The sequence below is a fragment of the Carlito syrichta genome, unplaced genomic scaffold (assembly GCF_000164805.1).
Source record: "Carlito syrichta isolate Samal-C Ts95f unplaced genomic scaffold, Tarsius_syrichta-2.0.1 Scaffold167402, whole genome shotgun sequence".
Taxonomy (NCBI): Eukaryota; Metazoa; Chordata; class Mammalia; order Primates; family Tarsiidae; genus Carlito; species Carlito syrichta.
Window position 1 is genome coordinate 387,578 of NW_007111498.1, and position 17,291 is coordinate 404,868.

Here is a 17,291-nt window from a genome sequence, read left to right on the forward strand (position 1 = left end):
AGACCTCGTCTCTACAATAAATCAAATAATTAGCCAGGCATGGTGGCATGCACCTGTGGCTTCAGTTACTTAGAAGGCTGAGGTGGAATGATCGCCAGAACCCAGCAGGTCGACGCTGGGGTGGCCGTGAGTGTGCCACTGCACTCCCAGCCTGGGCTATGGAGTGAGACTCCAACTCTTAAAAAAAAGTGCCAAAAGATATCTTCCTTCCACATGCTGTAGTACCTGAAATTCCCACTCTGACCACTCCTTTAGCTTGAAAATGGCCCCATGAAACTATGCTTCAGGGTATGCTAGTGTTTCAGGAACTGGGCCAAAGGAATTTATTGCTAAAATTTACCACTGACAGCCCTCCCCACCCCTATTCCCCACCAACTGCAGACTAAATTAAGCTAATGGGTAAATGTAAATTTTCATCCCATAGTTTGTATGCTTTTGGTGCTAATGAATGTTTGGAAGGAATTAATAAGTAGGAAACAGGTATATTTGAAAAAGCTCAGAAACAGTTGCCCACACATAGCTCAATAGCCAGACTATTTTTCATGAAGGTATACTCATGGTCTTAATTTTATTTTTAATTTTTATTTTTATTTATTTTTTGAGTCAGGGGCTCACTCTGTCACGTTGAAGTGCTGTGGCACAAATGGGCTCACCAATGCCTTGACCTCCTAGGCTCAGACGATCCTTCTGCCTCAGCCTTCTAAGTAGCTGGGACTACAGGCACACGCCACCATGCCTGGTTAATTTTTCTGATTTTTTTGTAGAGATCAAGTCTCGCTATGTTGCTAGGATGGTCTTGAACTCCTGGATTCAAGCAGTCCTCTTACCTTGACCTCCCAAAGTGCTGGGATTACAGCCATGAGCCACTATAGGCGAGCCATTTTCTACCAGTAAAGTTAGTCTTGATTTGATTGTGCTCCACAAGCATCAAGGCTCAGGGCCACCCAAAGAAATCTGAGTCCCTATGTGAGACTTTAATTTTTTTTTTTTTTTCTTTTTTTAGTTGAAGTCTCCTCTGCCCAGGCTAGAGTGCAGTGGCAGGTTCACAGCCACCCCAGCATCAACCTGCTGGGCTCTGGCAATCCTTCCGCCTCAGCCTTCCAAGTAGCTGGAACTACAGGCAGGTGCTACCACGGCCGGCTAATTTTTAAAAATGTATTGTAGAGATGAGGTCTCACAAAGTTGCCCGTGCTGGTCTCGAGCCCGTGGGCTCAGGCAATCCACTCACCTCGGCCTCCCAAAGTGCTGGGATTATAGGCTAAACCACCGAACCTGGCCTACATTTTTTGTTTTAAGCTAAGGTCTCACTCTGTTGCCCAGACTGGTGTGCATTGGCATGATCACAGCTTACTACAGCCTTCAACTCCTGGGCTCAAATGATCCTCCTGTGTTAGCCTCCCAAGTAGCCAGGACTGCAGGCATGCACCACCACACCCAGGTAGTATTTTTATTTTTTGTAGAGATGAGGTCTTGCTATATTGTCCAGGTTGGTCTCCAACTCCTGGGCTCAAGTGATCCTCCCGCCTCAGCCTCCCAAAGTGCTGGGATTACAGGTGCAAGCTACCGTGTCCAGCTACATGAGTTATTGAAGGTCTTTGAGACACCACCTCCAGTCACATAGACCCAACTAGCTCTTACAGGTCTCACTGAACATAACCCTCATTTGAACCTTACTATGTCTTCTCCTACAGTCTTTTTTTTTTTGAGTTGGAGTCTCACTCTGTCGCCCAGACTGGAGTGCAGTGGCCGCTCCCAGTCACCGCAGCCTCGACCTGCTGGGCTCCAGTGATCCTTCCGCCTCAGCCTTCCAAGTAGCCGGAATTACAGGCATGCGCTACCACACTCAGCTGATTTTTTGATTTATTATAGAGATGAGGTCTCGCTGCCCAGACAGGTCTCGAACCCACGGGCTCAGGCAATCCACTCACTTCAGCCTCCCAAAGGCGCGGGATTACAGGCTGAGCCACCAAGCCTGGCTCAGCTTGAGATTCTTACTGGTTATCTGCTGAGGCTGTGGAACCCGGCAGAACATTGTCCAATAAATGTGAATGATGGGGTGTACAAAAGGAACATGTCAGGTTCTTTTTGCAGTGGAAATAAAAGTTCCCTACATGAATCCCTGCTACCCACTGCTACCACCTTCTCTTCCCACCTTTCCCTAATACCGTCTTGGCTGCCATATTCCACCCCAAAAGGATGATGGAAATGAGAATACTTCCTTTCCATAAAAGACTCTCCTCCTTCTAGCCTGGTGTAATTGTGGACCTGCCAGTCCATGCTGGTCCTGATGCCTACTAATGTGTTATTGTGGACTGCATATTGATAAATGAGGGGTGTTCTTTATTTTTAAGTCAGGGTTGTACTTGATCGTCCAGTCTGGAGTGCAGTGACCACGATCACAGCTCACCACAGCCTTGACCTCCTGGGCTCAGGTGATCTTTCTGCCTCCGCCTCCAGACTACAGACCGGAACTATAGACGTGCACAACCAAGCCTGACTAATTATTTTTTAATTTTTTATAGAGACGAGGTCTCACTATGTTGCCCAGGCTGGTATGCAACTCCTAGGCTCAAGCGATCCTCCCGCTTCAGCCTCCCAAAGTAAACCTGCTGGAATTACAGGTGTGAGCCCCCACACCTGTCTGAGATAGGTGTACTTTATTTTTTTATTATTATTATTTTTTGAGTTAGAGTCTCACTCTGTCACCCAGGCTGGAGTCTCACTCTGTCACCCACGCTCCCAGCCACCGTAGCCTCGACCTGCTGGGCTCCTGCGATCCCTCTGTCTCAGTCTTCCACGTAGCCGGAACTACAGGCACGCGCCACCACGCCTGGCTAGTTCTTGATTTATTGTAGAGACAAGGTCTCGCCAAGTTGCCTGGGCGGGTCTCGAACCCACGGGCTCAGGCAATCCTCTCGCCTCGTCCTCCTAAAGTGCTGGGATTACAGGCTGAGCCACCAAGCCTGACCGTCAGGTGTATGTCAAAAGATTTTTCAGAAGCTGTTGGAAAGCAGTTGAGAGATTGCAAATCCTAGGGATGTCTCCCCCTTTGCCATTGAAGGAATCCTTAATGAGTGAAATGTAAGAAGAAACTAAATATCACCTTCTCGTTGTTCATTATTCTTTTCTCTTCTCCCCTCCTCCAATCCCGGGAGCTAGGCACTGCTCAGAGCATAAAGATAGGCTTTGTTCTGTCTTCCTAAACAGAACTTTTCCCAAATGACAGCGGTGGGGGAGGGGAGTACTAGCAAGGCTGGTGGAATTGATCTAAGTAGACATGAACGCTAAGCATGCTATAGTTGTGTTTTTTTAGCTTGATCTGAGTAGCCAAGATTGTTTACCTGATGGCCTAATATTTCCTTACTAGAAAAAAACCTAACCTACAGAGAAAAATCCCTTTTCTATTTCTCTCACTCTCCTAATAAACGAAGGTTTTGTGTATTTTGGTTTTTTCAGTCTTTCTAAAGTAGGCCTGATTCCAAAGGAAAGATTTCAAATGAAGAAAGACACATAAAAAAAGGTTCTAGAGAGTCTCTTGGTAGACAGAGAATTGTTGAATTAAAAGATAACTGAGTTTGACTTTACCACATAACAGCAACCCACGGCCACTAGGGTTCTTATTTAACCAGGACTCATCAATTCTCACTAAACCTTATTCACAGATTTGAGAGACCTCAGCTGCTCCTAATAAAATTGATGATGTGAAAGGAACGTCTCCAGGAGGAAAAATGGAAGTTCCCAGATCAAAAATAATCCTAAACCAGATCATTGTCCTAAAAAGAGTCCAGCTGATACCTAATTGACTTCTTAATTTCTATGTGTGTTCCTCGAGGTCTTTCCAACATAGCATTCACTTTTGTTGGGTGAGATGGCACGACATTTGCAGAGAGCACATTTGAAACCTAATTCCATTAACCTCTCACTGGTTAGTCACATTTTTTTTTCTTCTTATTATATTATCTAAATGGGCAACTCAGGGCATTGAGCCACCAAAAATAGCTGCTGTATGTTCATTATTTGTTTTCATAGCCTTCCCGCCCAAAGTTTGCATTTTTAGTTCCAAAAAAATATGTATACTAGTGCTGTTTTCTTTTCATGAGTATGAAACAGTCCACAAATGGGTAGGGGGTGGGAGGGCATTCAAGGTGACTGGCTCCTGTGTTTCTCTGAGATCTGTTTACCCTACCCCGGAGAAACACCATGATGTCTTTGTTGGGTCCTAGAATTTTGGGTCACGACTAGATAGAGTTTCACAGAACACGCTTTTGGAGTCCATGCTTCCCTCGGCGTTTTCAGGATGCATCTGTATAGGAGTGGTATTTCCCCAACTCCTGCTGACCTAGGGTAGGGCCTTCAATAAGCCCCAGGGAAAAAAGGGAAAAGGAACAGTGTTCAAAAGGCTAAGCACTGTTAAGTACTTTGCTATCTCTGTTCATCTCTTTCAGTCCAAGCAACCGCCTTGAGGAACTGTGTCATAAACCTCATTTTCCTTTTTTTTTTTTTTTTTTTTGAGTTGGAGTCTCACTCTGTCGTCTAGGCTGGGGTGCTTATCTAACTCTCCAGCTTCTGAAGGATCACAGCTCACCACAGCCTCTACCTCCTAGGCTGAGGTAATCCTTCTGCTTAGCCTCCTGAGTAGCTGGGACTACAGGAGCACACTGCCATGCCCAGCTAATGTTTTGATTTTTGTAGAGACGAAGTTTCGCTATGTTGCCCAGGCTGGTCTCAAACTCCTGGGCTCAAGCAGTCTTCTTGCCTCAGCCTCTCAAAGTGCTGGGATTACAGATGTGAGCCACTGTGCCTGACCCTCATTTTCTTTTTTTCTTTTCTTTTTTTTTTTTTGAGTTGGAGTCTCACTCTGTCGCCCAGACTGGAGTGCAGTGGCTCCTCCCGGCCACCGCAGCCTCGACCTGCTGGGCTCCAGCGATCCTTCCGCCTCAGCCTTCCGAGTAGCCGGAATTACAGGCGCGCGCTACCACGCCCGACTGATTTTTTGATTTATTGTAGAGATGAGGTCTCGCTGCCCAGCGGGTCTCGAACCTGCGGGCTCAGGCAATCCACTCACCTCAGCCTCCCAAAGGCGCAGGATTACAGGCTGAGCCACCGAGCCCGGCTTCTTTTTTTCTTTTTTTTTGAGTTGGAGTCTCACTCTGTCACCCAGGCTGGTGTGCAGTGGCACACTCACGGCCATGGCAGCCTCGACCTTCTGGGCTCAGGTGATCCTTCCGTCTCAGCCTTCCAAGTAGCTGGAACTACAGGCACGCACCACCACATTCAGCTAATTTCTTGATTTATTATTGCCAACTTGCCCAGGCTGGTCTCGAACCTGTGGGCTCAGGCTATCCTCTCACCTTAGCCTCCCAAAGTGCTGGGATTGTAGGCATGAGCCACCACGCCTGGCCCTGACCTCATTTTCTAAGTGAGGAAACTGAGATAGGAAGTAACTTGCCCAAGTTCATCTAGTAAGATGTAGGGAGGGCTTTCCTTTCAGGATCCTCTGTCTCTGAGCCTGGTCCTGTTTTTGTTATGCTACTCTAGGTTTGGGATGTGTGCATGGGTAGGGAGGTTGCCGAGCGATACCATGGATATAGCAGATGGGATGGGAATGCTGAGAATAGAGGTAAAGGTAAAGGGAACTTTAGGCAGAAAAGGACCCCAGAGAAGGGAGTGCCAAAAGAATGATTCAGGAAATTATGTGAGGGGCTTTGAATTCTACTGACTTTACAAAAGGTAGGGATTATGACTTCTCGTTGTACAAGAGCACAAAGGAAAGATAAATCTGTCCTGAAGTTATTGAGCAGACTTGTGTCGCCATTTTTCATGAGAACATGGTTTTGGAGGCAATGACTTTCCAGAAGCTGGAGGGGGTTAATGATCAGATTGAAATATTCTATAGCATAACTTAAAGCAATGTTTTAAAATTGGGTACTGCACCCTGTGTACGTGACCTGTATGTGTGCATGAGAACTGGGTTGAGATATTTACATTTCATTTGTTACTATGGTTCATGTTTAAAGGTGTTTGAAAGCCACTGATTTCAAGAGGGCTTTGGAGGCTAGAAGCACATCCACTGACCTTCAGCAGATCAAATGTTTCCAGATGTGTCATCAGTAGCCAGACTATGTGTCTACCACCACCAAAGTCATCCCAAACCATTATGAAACACAGAACATTATATATTTATATATATTTACGTATATGAGGGGAGGGGACCCAAAAACCCCTGAAATTTATTTATTTATTTATTTATTTATTTATTTATTTATTGAGTTAGAGTCTCACTCTGTCACCCAGCCTGGAGTGCAGTGGCACGCTCCGGGCCAATGCAGCCTCGACCTTCTGGGCTCTGGCGATCCTGCTGCCTCAGCCTTACAAGGAGCTGGAACTACAGGTGCGCGCTACCACGCCCGGCTAATTTTTTGATTTATTGTAGAGATGAGGTCTCACCAAGTTGCCCAGGTGGGTCTCGAACCTGCGGGCTCAGGCAATCCAGTTACCTCAGCCTCCCAAAGGCGCGGGATTACAGGCTGAGCCACCGAGCCCGGCTGAAATTTGTTTATTAAAAAATGTATATTTATTCTTACATGTTTAATCTTCAAAGTGCTCTCCATTCCCTGCAATATACCTATCAAGATGCTTTTCCACTGTGCAAAACAGTTTTTGAGCTTATCAATTTTGATGCCTTTTAGTGTTTCTGCCATTTTTGTTTCACCTCTTCCGCATCGGTAAAACATTTCCCCATTTCCCTTTGAGGACTTTTTTCTTCTGGGGAAACAAAAGACTTGGGGGAGCAAGATCCAGTGAATAGGGAGGGTTGGGCACTGAGGTCATGCCTTTTTTTGGTCAAAAACTGCTGAACACTCAAAGGGCTGTAGTTAGGTGTGCTGGTAAATCACCCATCATGAAATGGGCAAATGGATACAAAGAATCTCCAAAAAAAATTCACTAAAGCTGAATGCAGCTGCTCACGACAATGCTGGCTGCTACACCGATGCTGATGGATTTCTAGAACACTTACCCCGTGGGGGAAGCCTGGACTGCAAGATAATTCCAGGTTTTGGGGGCTCCCCTTGTATATATCACCTGCTTTTTTAAAAGATTGTAGCACTTGCAAAGTTGTAAACCAGAAAGGTTGCTTTGCTGTCTTAGGAAAACTAATGCATCTGCTTCAGCTGGCAAGTGAGCCTTTCTTTCAGCTACTGAACTGCAATTTGGGGTATAGACTGGGTGCTGGCAGAAAGCACACGACTGAAGGTGGCCACGTTTTTCCACTGGCAGATATTTCCAGAACCTTGAGGCAGCTGTTAGTTCTATTTGCGGGAATATAAATTCTTAAAGTACTTCACCTCAAAAGGACCAGGAGGAATCCTACCAAGCTTGTGGGCAAAATATATGCACATGGATATGTTTTTCTGCCAGTAGCTCCATGCGGGATAGGAGAACAGAGTAAGAAATGGTCCTGGGTCTGGGTGTGGTGATGGCACCGGGACTGATTGTGGTGGCTCACACCTCTAAGCCCAGCCAGCCCTTTGGGAGGCCAAGACAGGAGGGACATTTGAGGCCTGGAGTTTGAGACCAGCCTGGGCAATACAGTGAGACCTCATTGCTACCAAAAAAAAAAAAAAAGGAAAAACTAGCCAGGAGAGGTGGTGTCCATTTGTAGTCCCATAGTCCCAGCTACTCAGGAGGCTGAGGCAGGAGGATCTCTTAAGCCCAGGAGGTCAAGGCTGTGATGAGCTGCGATCTTGCCACAGCACACCAGCCTTTCTCTTAAAAAAAAAGAAAGAGAAAGAAAAAGAAAGCAAGCAAGCACTGGAAGAATAACTAAGTATGAAGCCATGGCTGATGGCCACTGGCCACTAGTGGGTTCTCTGGAACACCAGGATTGGAAGTTCATCCCTCCCCCGTGTGGCTCTAGGCACTGGGCCACAGATTCCTTGCCAGTGAAACAAGAATGGTAATAGGACTCACCTAACAGAGATGATGTGAAGATTAAATGAGGTGACATTAGCATATAAAGAACTTAGAACCGTGTTGGGCGTGTAGTAAGTGCTCAATAAAAAATAATGGTGTGCATAGATTTAGGAAATAAATAGAACAAGAATTCAAAATACAACTGGTACAAGAAAAAAAGGAATCCTGTGGACTTTTTTTTTTAACCTTTTTATTTTTATTTTTTTATTTTTTGAGTTGTAGTCTCACTCTGTCGCCCAGACTGGAGTGCAGTGGCCACTCGCGGCCACTGCAGCCTCTATCCCCTGGGCTCCGCAATCCTTCCGCCTCAGCCTTCCGAGTAGCCGGAATTACAGGGGCGCGCTACCCTGCCCGGCTGATTTTTTGATTTATTGTAGAGATGAGGTCTCGCCTGCCCAGGCGGGTCTTGAACCCGCAGGCTCAGGCAATCCACTCACCTCAGCCTCCCAAAGGCGCGGGATGACAGGCTGAGCCACCGAGCCCGGCTTCATCTTAACCATTTTTAAGTGCTCAAGTCAGTGGCATTGAGTATATTTACACTGTTGTGCAACTATCACTGCCATCCATCCACAGAACTGTTTCATCTTGCAAAAGTGAAACTCCATACCCATTAATCAGTAACTCCCTGTGAACCCCATCTCCCAGCCTCTGGCAATCACATTCTACTCTTTGCCTGTAAGAATCTCACTAGCCGGGTGTGGTGGCTCACGCTTGTAATGCCAGCACTTTGGGAGGTGAAGGCGAAAGGATTGTCTGAACCCACAGGTTCGAGACCTGCCCGGGCAACTTGGTGAGACCTCGTTTCTACAGTTAAAAAAAAAATTAGCTGGGCTTGGTGGTGCATGCCTGTAGTTCCTACTACTTGGAAGGCTGAGGCGGAAGGATCTCCTGAGCCCAGCAGGTTGAAGCTGCGGTGGCCTGGCCGTGGTGAGCATGCCACTGCACTCCAACCTGGGTGACACAAACAACAACAACAGAATCTGTCTATTCTAGGGACCCCATGTAGGTGAAATCAGTCTTTTTGTTCCTGGCTTATTTCACTTAGCATAACGTCCTCAAAGTTCATCCAAGTTGTCAGAATTTCCTTCCTTTTTCAAGCCTATTAACTTTTTAACCTATTGATTCTTTTCTCAAACTTTCAGAAAGTTAAGATGTAAATATGATGGCACCCCCTGTCTCCAGCAAAGGCAAAAAGCATCTCTTGAAACACTCACAGGAGTTACCTGCACAAAGAGATGCTAATTGAAAGCCAGTTTTCTTAAGAAAGCTATTATTCCTTGAGGCAGGCTGTTTACATTAATCAACATTTCTCTAATACTTGTCAGTGTTTTGTAACACTTTTTCAAGTGCCAATTGTAGCTTGCCAGTTCTTCAGAAGTGTGGAGGCCACAAGGGGGTGGGGTTGGGGGGAACCAGGATGGGAACTCTGTTCCCTGGGGCTTTTTCTGCCAGGGCAAAGCATACATTCTTTTCATGGTTTCATCTTACATAATAATTAGTTAATGTGGATGGCGGCTGGACGTATTGGATGGACAGATTATCACTGTGTGTGGAAAGTCCTGGTTTCCCTGTATTTTCATGTGTGCCTCCCTTTAAGACACTCAAGTTTTACATTAAAAATTAAGGATTTAATCTGTTTACGCAAACTGTTTACTAATATCAAAGATAGTTTTCCTTTCAACAAACATAGCAGTGATAGAAAAAACAGAAGCATACTAAATAGCTATGGCTAAAGGCAAAAAACCCCCCCCAAAAACCAAAAACTGATGGATGGGGTATCCCAATTGTCAACTCACAGATTATGCCTTGTTCCTTTTCATGAGTTTTCTGGAAAACTATGTATTTATTAGCACATCATAAATATGTGTCTCTGTGATTCTGAATGAGCATAACAGCAGTGTCCAAGATTTAGTGCTATTTTCATTTCTTATCAAGATTAATATTTAAAGCTTAGTATACAGCAATAATCTGTATCAGCATTATATTTCAAAATATTAAGAAGATTTAAAAATCAAACTAACCAGCCAGGTGCAGTGGCTCACGCCTGTAATCCTAGCACTTTGGGAGGCGGAGGCAAGAGGTCTGCTCGAATTCAGGGGTTTGAGACCAACCCGGGCAACTTGGTGAGACTGAGTCTCATCTCTACAATAAATAAAAAAATTATCTGGGCATGGTAGCACACACTTATGGTTCCAACTACTTGAAAGGCTATGGTGGAAAGATCACCTGAGCCCAGCAGGTCGAGACTGTGGTAGCCGTGATGTACCACAGCACTCCATCCTGTGTGACAGAGTGAGACTCCAACTCAAAAAAAAAAAAAAAAAAATTGGCCAGGCTCTGTGGCTCAGCCTGTAATCCTGTGCTTTGGGAGGCTAAGGTGAGTGGATTGCTTGAGCCTGCGGGTTCGAGACCCGCCTAGTCAATTTGGGGAGACCTCGTCTTTACAATAAATCAAAAATTAGCCAGGTGTGGTAGCACGCACCTGTAGTTCCAGTTACTCGGAAGGCTGAGGCGGAAGGATCGCCGGAGCCCAGCAGGTCGAGGCTGCGGTGGCCAGGAGTGGCCACTGCACTCCAGGTCTGGGCGACAGAGTAAGACTTCAACTCAAAAAAAAAAGAAAAAAAAAAGAAAAAAAAAAGAAAAAAAATCAAACTAACAATTATAAGTTTCACTGCTAGGCTCAAGTGATAAAAAGGCTATTCATAATTAAATACAGAAATTAAAATAAATAAAATGTATTTGCTACTGTCTTCTTCTTAACACATAAACAGTTTTTCTTTTTATTTTAGAGTGATTCTGAGATTTATGGCTCATAAAACAATGCTTTAGAGGATTATCAATGTAATGCCCTAATGTATTTAAAGATTTCCATTTTATATTAATTGATAACAAATGGACATTTGGGACTACAGAAAAAAATACAAAATAATACAGAATAAAAAAATACAGAAAAACCAAAATAGCATAAAATAAAAGTACTAAAGATCCAGAGAAAAACACTGGGACTGGGTAATACTTTAGTATGACAGTTTTTCCATCATCAGAAAAAAAAAATTTCCTACTTTTTTTTTTTTTAACTGGAAACATCACAAGTCAATTTTTAAACTATGAAGTGAATTCCATTATACTATATGAAGATAAAGATGTAGACAATGACTTAGATTGTTTTCCCAGACTTTTCACCATGAAAATTTTTCAAAGAAAAATTAAAATAGAAAGAATAGTAAAACGAATAGTTGTAGACTCTATCCCCCAATTCTAAACTGTTAACACGTTGCTAAATTTGCTCTCTCTCTCTCTACACATTTTTTAGTTGCAGGTGCAGGTGTCATTTGAAGTTACATGCTTTACCATTCGTTCTCAGGATAACATCCGCCAACATAACTACAATATTCTAACATCAAAAAAAACTACCAGCCTGGGCAACTTGGCGAGACCTCGTCTCTACAATAAATAAAAAATTAGTGGGGCATGGTAGTGTGCACCTGTAGTTCTGCCTACTCAGAAGGCTGAGATGGAAGGATCGCTGGAGCCCAGAAGGTCGATGCTGGGGTGGCCATGAGCATGCGTGCCACTGCACTCTAGCCTGGGCAAAGGAATGAGACTCCAACTCAAAAAAAAAAATAATAATAATAATATATATATATATATATATATATACACACACACACACACACACACACACACACCTCCAGTACACACACACACACATATATATATATACACACACACACACACACCTCCAGTACACATTAAAATTGTCCAAAAACACCTTCCACAGATTTTCTTAAAATCCAGGAACCAATAAAGATTCACACTGCATTTGTATTATATATGTCTTTTTTAAAATTATTTTTTATAGGGGATGGTTCTTCTCAACTTTTTTCTTCTGTCTCTGTCTCTGTGTGTGTGTGTGTCTCTCTCTCTCCATTAACTTTTCAAATAACCCAGGCTTGTTGTGTTGTGGAATGTCCCTATATTCTGTATTTATTTCATTTAATTTGTTCACTTAGACCTAAACTTTCCCTTCTGGAAACGTGAAGTTCTGGAATATACTCTTGACTTGCAGTCCCCTTCCCATTCCCAGAGCTCACCTGCCAGAGAACACCCAGAGACCATCAATTCGTTGAACTCAAGCTTTAACCCTTCAAAGGTAGAGCTAGCTTCAAGGAAGAAATGTTATTTAAATGATACTGCCAAAGCAAAAGCTTTTAAAGCAAAAGGAAAATGCCTTGACTTGATGTTGATTTCCTAGCAAGTCCTTGGCCTGCAGCAAAGGTAGGTCAAGCAGAGAACTTGAAGGGACCAAGGTCTGCTCTTGTTCTGTGAATATGTAGGAGGGAGCATCCAACATGCTTCCTTTACTTTTTTCTTTTGTCTACCAAATGCCCTTCAGCTGCAGTTGAGCTACATGGCCAAACGGAAAGAATTTTTAAAAAGTGTATTATCCCTACTTTTACCAGATCTTGGTGGGGGGGGGATTTCCCTGAGACCCATTATCACAGTCTGAACTCCAGGTAGTATTTAATCAAGCCCCCTAATACTGTCCATGCCTTTCCAGGGCATCTCGCTGGTGGATGGAGAAAGCACTGACAGAATGGTCCTCTGCTTGAACAATTTCAGAGAAACTAATCATGAACCTATTCTGTTGGTGTGCAAATCCCGAATTAATCAGACTACATTAACACAAAGGAGTGTGCCTTGCATGTACATCAGATGTAAACAAGGCTTAGAAGGGCCATTAATATGCAGTAGAACATGCTACAATGGCATTTATATCTGCACTGCTAGGGTTGTTTATAAACACATGCTATTTGAGACTGATAACGTTCTGGAAATACAGACTTAAATAAACAAAAGTTCGGCCCTGGCCGAGGTGGTGTTCTACTGCAGGCCTCAGACACAGTCAAGCATTTTTAAAAACGTGATTGGTGGGCTAAGAAGTTTATCCGCCTGGTGCCTTAAATTCTCAAACAGTTTATTTGAATACTGAATGAATGGCTAATCTTCTACAAGTTTGGGGGCTTTAACAAGGTAAACAAATTGGTGGGCTGTGAAAGTAAACACTGCATTTCTTCCCAGGCTCATCCTAGCTTCCAAAATTCCTCTCCCTCACTCCTTTCACTATCTCCAGTCATCTAGCTCCCAAACTTGGTCTCTTGCACCCAGTGAAAGTACTGCAATTGCAAAGGAGACATTTTTAATTATAAGTACTACAGTAATGAATTCAAGTACACTCGTTTATCATAAAGGGCTTTCCCATCTGTCTCTAAAGTATACTTAAAAATGCTGTGTATTTGATAACATTAGCACCAAGCATCTTCCACATGTTAATATTCAAGCCTTTTAGATGTTCACTCCCCCCGCCCCCACCCCAAAGACTGCGTAGTGGTGGATCCAGAAAGAGCACATTTATCGCTCTGTTTGGGAGTGCCTGTGTGGTCTCCTCCTAATTTATTTGCACTCCAATCCTTGGGGATCTCATCGCAATCCCCCTAGGCAAAGGGAGATTAGGCAACTGGGCTGTCTGCTTCTCCCCACCCTGATCCAGAAGGGAAAACAACTTCCCCAAGTCCCACCAGTTCTTCTGGCCACGGTACAAATTGTTCTTGAGCATGGAGGGTTTCCAAAAGCCCTAATTAGCAACTCACAGCAAACATTTCTTTGCATTAGCTAATGATCCGGTTGCACTTGTAAGCAAACAGAACCAACATATCTAATCAATGCTGAAAAACCAACCAAATGCCTATTAAACATCTGGATGTAATTTTCTAGTTAGAACAAAATGAAAACATATGCAGGTTCCTTTGATCTGCGTCTTAACAAAGAAATTGTTGATAAAAAAGCAGACTGGTCAGTCAATGTGTCGTTTTCATAAAGTCTGCTCGTTTCTCTTCAAATGCTCCCAGTTTAATTTAGTTGGTTTCCTGCAATCTCTAATTTTACCATATTGTGTGAAACCGCAAGAGATTCTTTGGATGTGATTTTATTTGAGGTTTTACTGCTGCTTGGATCTGCTACTGATTTTTTTTTCCCTTCTTTGCCTTCTCTAGTCCACCTCCACGACCACCCCACCCTTTTCTTTGGTAAAGGTATGGGGGAGAAGTAGGTTATAAAGCAATGCTGGGCAAAATGATTCTGCATCCTACATTCTTAGGTTTAAGAAAACCCTCAGTTAAAAAAAAAAAAGTCAAATAAGGAAATGTGTGAGCAATGACTCTCAACCAAAAGGAAGAGAAAATAACAAGTGGTCTTTTAAAAATTGTCACAATTATTTATTTCAAATAAAAAATAATAGATTTAAAAGATGTATAATTTCTATGATCAGTGTCCATACATTTTCCTGTTTTGCCTAGTATCTATGCTATATAACATCTAGTTTTTGTAATTATTTATGTTATCGGTGGGTTGAAAATTTGATAATCAGCAACAAATGAATGGAAACATACCCATATATGCATCAAGATAAACAAGCTGACAATCTTTTTGTTTCTTTTGCAGAGGATAAAAAGGGTGCTTTTTTCCCCCAGAGACAACTTCCTATGGAATCAGCATCCTTAATATTATTTCATGTAAAAACATCATTGACATATGAATATGTTAAAGGTAAAGAAGATTATGGTTAATAGACTTTAAATAGAAGACCAAAATTATAGATTTCATGAGTAGGACTATTTTCTTTTAAACAAGCTGTAGGCAATCTGCACATATATTATTTATTTAAAACATAAGATTAAAGCTACTTGATTGTTTAAACACCATCATTTGTAATGCAGTTTGATGAGAGTTTTGTAGTATAATTATTACAGCATGACAATCACGGAGAAAACGTGACCTTGAAAAAGGACGCAGTCTTCTCCCACTCTCACGGAGGATACTCCGAAGGGAGAGCTTCGAAAACCGAAAACCAGCCATCTTTATGTGCACAATTAAAGGCCTTCCAATTTTAAAATCATTATGTTTGTTCTTTTCTGCAGATTCTACTGTATAAGGAAATCAGAAGGCCTGGTGTTTCAAACTCTATTGTAAGGAAGCACTAGTTACAAGAGAATTTCCAGTTTTTACTCATGGCAAACTGGAAACTGTGGTGAGTGGACACATTTTCTGTGAAGGTATATTAGACAACATTGAAAGAAAGTGCATTAAAACTTATTTTAAGAGGAGTAGGGTGGGGAAAGGAGAAGTAGCAATCCTTTTGCTCCTGGCCTACAGCACAAGGTTTTAATTGCTTTGTTTAAACCGAACTACAAGCGTGTAGTCAAGGTACAGGCATAAGGTAAAGCTTGGGTAAACCAGGGAGAAGTCTCAGTTGCCCTAGTTGTCCCAATATGTACACAAGCATACTTGTGACATCCAAACACTCCACCTTGGGTTCTGGTTCTGGGGCTGATTATGACATGAGCTCACCACAGACTGGTGTTTGCGGCTCAGTCACTCGATGATGTTTTCAAGGAACACAGGTTGTCAAAAGATAAAGTTTGTGAGTCATACGATTTCAAAAAGTCCTGTATGTTGGAGCAAGCCCACTCTCATCATTCCCAAATTTAACCAAGGAAAGACAGGCAGTGCTTCTTTTCTTTTTATTTCCATGTTAGCAAAATGAATCATATAACTCCTTTCCCAACTTCACTTGATGAAACACCGTAAAGCTACAACGCCCAACATGTTTAAGAATTTACTATGGCCTTGTGCAGACTGGCTAAAATCGCTTTTTTATTGTTCATTTATAATTGATGCAATTATAGACAAATCAATATCATATATATTTAAAAGCAATGCCAACAGTGAAATGTATGATCTAAAATGATTTTTTTTTTTAATTTCAAGAAAAAGATCTCTGGAAAAGCAAATCTTCAAATAAAATGTCTGTTTAGATAAACTCCTTCCCACAAGTCTCTTGAAGGTAAAATAATGGGAATGTGGGGGTTACCAATACCAAAAACTCGTTAACTAGTTCCCAACAGAAGACAAATGAATGCTTGTCCAAGATGTCCAAGATGTGTCCAAGAAGTTACCACCACTTGGCTAAAACAGCATTATTCCCTCACTGCTCATAAGGAAGTAGCTCCATTGACCTGTTCTTCAAACAAACGTATAAATACGGCAATACTGGAAGTTTTCTGCTGTGGGTGTATTAAGATCCCCAAACTGGAGACGCTCAATATTAATTATGCGGCATGTCTTGTGTATTTAAAAATCTTAAATTCCCTTTTTACTCATGTTCCACTTCATAAGAACCTTAGCCACGCCATTTACCCAACTCTTCCCATTTCGCTCAGCTCAGCCCAGGAGTACCACCCAGAATATGGGGGTGGGGAGGACGGGACAGGTTTTTCAGGTCTCAACGCTGGTTTATTCCACTGTCTTTGTTCACAGGAATTGGAAACAGACTTAGGGTGTTGTGGCGGAGAGGCTCCTAAAGATCTGTCAGCCCCCTCCTCTCTCAATATAGCTAAGTCAAGACTCTTTAAAGACAAGGACCCAAGATTTTGCCGCGGTACAAGCATCTCATCTGCGCCTGGGGCACGCGTGCCTTATTCTGGCGACACCCTGGGGAACCTTCCCGCCAAACCAAGGCGGGACTGACTACTTTTTGGAAAAGTGGCTTGAAATCCTCCAATAAAAACCAAATCCTCCCATCTTGGGTGCAAGGACGGGGGCGGGGTAGGCAGGCATTACAGGCAAGTCTTACGCGGCTGGTGTGTACGTGCGCCAGCCAATGCGTTGCTCATTTACGAATTTTCTACCAAGTGCACAGTCCACTCCTCGAGCATCTGTAAAAAGGCAGCCCAAGTAAAAACAAACCTCTGATACAATTTTCAGTGTGGCCTCACTTTCAAAAAGTAGCATCAAACGGGGGGCCAGCACAGAAAAACACAGTTGTTCGAATTCACCAAAAGTCCCCCACCCGATAAAAAGCTGCGCGGTTAGTCTGTGAGTTACTTTCACCGATATCGGAGGATTTTCAAGAAAGGGAAAAGTGAACAAGTAGCAGGAATTTTGCAAACTCGAGCCCCCAAGCCCCGGCGGCAGCACGCTCGCCGGTCCCGCCCGCCCGCGCGCGCGCCCGTCCGCCCGCCCGCGCGCTCCCTCGCCTGCCCCACGTTACTTTGATTGACAGCCCGGCCCCGCCGCTCTCCTTCCCACCGACCTTCCCATCCTCGGTGCCAATCTCCGCCACTACCCGCTTCCCATTGGCTGGTTTCGGCGTCCCGCGGCTCCTCCGGGAACAGTTCCTCACCGAGCCCGGGAGGACGCGGCGGGCGGAGGCGGGGCCGGGAGTGGGCGGGGAGACGAGGAGACGGCGCGGATGGCAG

General features: G+C 43.6%; 1 long non-coding RNA gene across 1 annotated transcript in view; it reads right to left on the reverse strand.

The window, feature by feature from the left end:
* LOC110594920 overlaps positions 1-17,181 on the reverse strand; it is a 29,931-nt gene extending 12,750 nt beyond the window's left edge. Inside the window, exon 1 of the long non-coding RNA XR_002481519.1 lies at positions 17,126-17,181. This is a non-coding gene — a long non-coding RNA (uncharacterized LOC110594920). The remainder of the gene's footprint in view (positions 1-17,125) is intronic.
* Between the last annotated feature and the right edge of the window lie 110 nt (positions 17,182-17,291).